The sequence below is a fragment of the Arachis ipaensis genome, chromosome B7, assembly GCF_059453495.1.
Source record: "Arachis ipaensis isolate K30076 ecotype BB chromosome B7, ASM5945349v1, whole genome shotgun sequence".
Lineage (NCBI taxonomy): Eukaryota > Viridiplantae > Streptophyta > Magnoliopsida > Fabales > Fabaceae > Arachis > Arachis ipaensis.
Genome location: NC_142442.1, coordinates 46,149,863 through 46,154,683, shown reverse-complemented (window position 1 = coordinate 46,154,683; position 4,821 = coordinate 46,149,863). Strand labels below are relative to the sequence as shown.

Here is a 4,821-nt window from a genome sequence, read left to right as displayed (position 1 = left end):
AGTAGGATCTAGTTACTTTTAGGGATGTTTTCATTAGTTTTTATGTTAAATTCACATTTCTGGACTTTACTATGAGATTGTGTGTTTTTCTGTGATTTCAGGTATTTTCTGACTGAAATTGAGGGACTTGAGCAGAAATCAGATTCAGAGGTTGAAAAAGGACTGCTGATGCTGTTGGATTCTGACCTCCCTGCACTCAAAATGGATTTTCTGGAGCTACAGAACTCGGAATGGCGCGCTTCCAATTGCGTTGGAAAGTAGACATCCAGGGCTTTCCAGCAATATATAATAGTTTATACTTTGGCCAAGCATAGATGACGTAAACTGGCGTTCAACGCCAGCTTTCTACCAAAATCTGGCGTCCAGCGCGAGAAAAGGAGCCAAAACCAGAGTTGAACGCCCAAACTGGCACAAAAGCTGGCGTTCAACTCCACAAATGGCCTCTGCACGTGCAACACTCAAGCTCAGCCCAAACACACACCAAGTGGGCCCAGGAAGTGGATTTATGCATCAATTACTTACTCATGTAAACCCTAGTGACTAGTTTATTATAAATAGGACCTTTTACTAGTCTTTTTGACCATCTTTGGATGCCTGGTTCTTAGATCAGAGGGGCTGGCCATTCGGCCATGCCTGGACCTTTCACTTATGTATTTTCAAACGGTAGAGTTTCTACACTCCATAGATTAAGGTGTAGAGCTCTGCTGTTCCTCAAAGATTAATGCAAAGTACTACTGTTTTCTATTCAATTCTTCTTATTTCGCTTCTAAGATATCCATTCGCACCCAAGAACGTGATGAAGGTGATGATTATGTGTGACGCTCATCACCATTCTCCCCTATGAACACGTGCCTGACAAACACTTCCGTTCTACATGAAATAAGCTAGAATGAATATCTCTTAGATCTCCTAACCAGAATCTTCGTGGCGTAAGCTAGAATGATGGCGGCATTCAAGAGAATCCGGAAAGTCTAAACCTTGTCTGTGGTATTCCGAGTAGGATTCAATGAATGAATGACTGTGACGAGCTCCAAACTCACGATTGCAGGGCGTTAGTGACAGACGCAAAAGGATAGTAAATCCTATTCCAGCATGATCGAGAACCGACAGATGAATAGCCATGCCGTGACAGGGTGCGAGAGCATATTATTCACTGAGAGGATAAGATGAAGCCATTGACAAGGGTGATGCCTCCAGACGATTAGCCGTGCCGTGACAGGGCATTGGATCATTTTCCCGAGAGATGACCGAAAGTAGCCATTGACAGTGGTGATGTATCAGATAAAGCCAGCCATGGAAAGGAGTAAGATTGATTGGATGAAGATAGTAGGAAAGCAGAGGTTCAGAGGAACGAAAAGCATCTCCATTCGCTTATCTGAAATTCCTACCAATGATTTACATAAGTACCTCTATCCCTATCCTATTATTTATTATTCGAAAACACCATTATCAATTTATATCTGCCTAACTGAGATTTGCAAGGTGACCATAGCTTGCTTCATACCAACAATCTCCGCGGGATTCGACCCTTACTCACGTAAGGTATTACTTGGACGACCCAGTGCACTTGCTGGTTAGTTGTATCGAAGTTGTGAACCATGGTATTGGCACCATGTTCTTGGCGCCATTGCCAGGGAAAGAAAGAGCCATGAATTTTACATAATTAAAGTGTAATCACGATTACGTGTACCAAGTTGCTCACGTTGCCAGGGATTGTTCGAGCCTGGACATCACAATTTCGTGCACCAAGTTTTTGGCGCCGTTGCCGGGAATTGTTTGAGTTTGGACAACTGACGGTTCATCTTGTTGCTCAGATTAGGTAATTTTCTTTTTGTTTTCTTTTCAAAAATTTTCCAAAAATATTTCAAAATTTTCTCACCTGTTTTCGAAAAAAAAAAATATTTTCAAAAATATATTTTGATTCAGAATTTTTAAGAATGAATTCTAGTGTTTCATGAAGCCATGTCTAAATTATTAGGACTGAGGCAGCAATTTGTTATCAAGAGCAATATACTCTGGTGTTAAATGCTGAAGCTTGGCTGGCCATTGGCCATGTCTAGTGTTTTGGACTTGAGCTTTCATTGAAAGCTTGGCTGGCTAGTGAGCCATGTCTAATTCCTGGACTGAAGCTTTAGACTAAGAATGTAAGATTCCTGGAATTCATATTAAAAATTTTGGAATCCTTATTTTTTCTTTTTCATATAATTTTCGAAAAAATACCAAAAAAATTAGAAAATCATAAAAATCAAAAAATATTTTCCTATTTCTTGTTTGAGTCTTGAGTCATGTTATAAGTTTGGTGTCAATTGTATATGCATCTTGCATTTTTTCGAAAATTTCATGCATTCATAGTGTTCTTCATGATCTTCAAGTTGTTCTTGGTAAGTCTTCTTGTTTGATCTTGATGATTTTTTGTTTTGTGTCTTTTCATGTTTTTCATATGCATTCTTGAATTCTTAGAGTTTAAGCATTAAAGAATTCTAAGTTTGGTGTCTTGCATGTTTTCTTTGCATTAAAAATTTTTCAAAATTGTGTTCTTGATGTTCATCATGATCTTCATAGTGTTCTTGGTGTTCATCTTGACATTCATAACATTCTTGCATGCATCACATGTTTTGATCAAAAAAAATTTCATGCATTGCATCTTTTTAGTGTTTTTCTCTTGCATCATAAAAATTCAAAAATCAAAAAAATATCCTTCCCATTTTCTCTCATCAAATTCGAAATTTTGGATTGACTTTTTCAAAAAATTTTTTGTTTCTCATGAGTCAAATCAAATTTTCAATTTGAAAATCTTATCTTTTTCAAAATCTTTTTCAAAAATCAAATCTTTTTAAAAATTCTTAGTTATTTTCGAAAATTCCAAAAATATTTTTCAAAAATCTTTTTCTTATTTTTATATCAAATTTTCGAAAATAACATAATCAATTAATGTTTTGATTCAAAAATTTGAAGTTTGTTACTTGCTTGTTAAGAAAGATTCAAACTTTAAGTTCTAGAATCATATCTTGTGATTTCTTATGAATCAAGTCATTAATCGAGATTTTAAAAAAAATCAAATCTTTTTCAAAACTAATTTCTATCATATCTTTTCAAAAATATCTTCTTATCTTATCTTTTTCAAAAAATATGATTTCAAAATATCTTTTCTAACTTCCTAACTTCTCACCTTTTCAAAATTTGTTTCAACTAACTAACTAACTTTTTTGTTTGTTTCTTAACTTTTTCAAAACTACCTAACTAACTCTCTCTCTCTAATTTTCGAAAATATCTCCCCTCTTTTTCAAAAATTTATTTTTAATTAACTAATTATTCTTATTTTTATTTTTAATTTTAAAATTTTTTTCGAAAAAATACTAACATTTTTCAAAAACCATTTTCGAAAATCACTAACTCTTTTTCAAAAATATTTTTCGAAAATTATCCCTCCCCCATCTTATTCTATTTATTCATTCATATCCTAACATCTCATCTCACATCTCTGCCATCCTCACAGTTGTGTTTCTTCCATTATATTACATTCTTTGTCTCCCCCTCTTCTTCTACTCACACAGGGATCCCTATACTGTGGTATAAAGGATCCATATTATTATTATTATTATTTTTCTGTGCCCTCTTCTTTGTCATATGAGCAGGAGCAAGGACAAGAACATTCTTGTTGAAGCAGATCCAGAACCTGAAAAGGACTCTGAAAAGGAAACTAAGAGAAGCTAAAATACAACAATCCAGAGATAACCTTTCAGAAATTTTCGAACAGGAAGAGGAGATGGCAGCCGAAAATAATAATAATGTAAGGAAGATGCTTGGTGACTTTACTGCACCTAATTCCAATTTACATGGAAGAAGCATCTCCATTCCTGCCATTGGAGCAAACAACTTTGAGCTGAAACCTCAATTAGTTTCTCTGATGCAGCAGAACTGCAAATTTCATGGACTTCCATCTGACGATCCTTTTCAGTTCTTAACTGAATTCTTGCAGATATGTGATACCGTTAAGACTAATGGAGTAGATCCTGAAGTCTATAGACTCATGCTTTTTCCTTTTGCTGTAAGAGACAGAGCTAGATTATGGTTGGATTCTCAACCCAAAGACAGCCTGAACTCTTGGGATAAGCTGGTCACGGCTTTCTTAGCCAAGTACTTTCCTCCTCAAAAGCTGAGCAAGCTTAGAGCTGATGTTCAAACCTTCAGACAGAAAGAAGGTGAATCCCTCTATGAAGCTTGGGAAAGATACAAACAGTTGACCAAAAAGTGTCCTTCTGACATGCTTTCAGAATGGACCATCCTGGATATATTCTATGATGGTTTATCTGAGCTATCAAAAATGTCACTGGACACTTCTGCAGGTGGATCCATTCACCTAAAGAAAACGCCTGCAGAAGCTCAAGAACTCATTGACATGGTTGCTAATAACCAGTTCATGTACACTTCTGAAAGGAATCCTGTGAGTAATGGGATGCCTATGAAGAAGGGAGTTCTTGAAGTTGATACTCTGAATGGCTCAGAATAAAATATTGACTCAGCAAGTCAATATGATCTCTCAGAGTCTGCATGGAATGCAAGCTGCATCCAACAGTACTCAAGAGGCTTCTCATGAAGAAGAAGCTTATGATCCTGAGAACCCCTGTAATAGCAGAGGTGAATTACTTAGGTGAACCTTATGGAAACATCTATAACTCATCATGGAGAAATCATCCAAATTTTTCATGGAAGGATCAAAAGCCTCAACAAGGCTTTAATAATGGTGGAAGAAACAGGTTTAACACTAATAAACCTTTTCCATCATCCACTCAGCAACAGACAGAGAACTCTGAACAAAAT

At 36.0% G+C, this 4,821-nt stretch overlaps 1 non-coding gene across 1 annotated transcript; it reads right to left on the bottom strand.

The window, feature by feature from the left end:
• Nucleotides 1-4,162: 4,162 nt before the first annotated feature.
• Nucleotides 4,163-4,270, bottom strand: LOC148551020 (small nucleolar RNA R71). The gene has a single exon (XR_015893181.1). It is a non-coding gene; the product is annotated as a small nucleolar RNA R71 (small nucleolar RNA).
• Nucleotides 4,271-4,821: the final 551 nt, after the last annotated feature.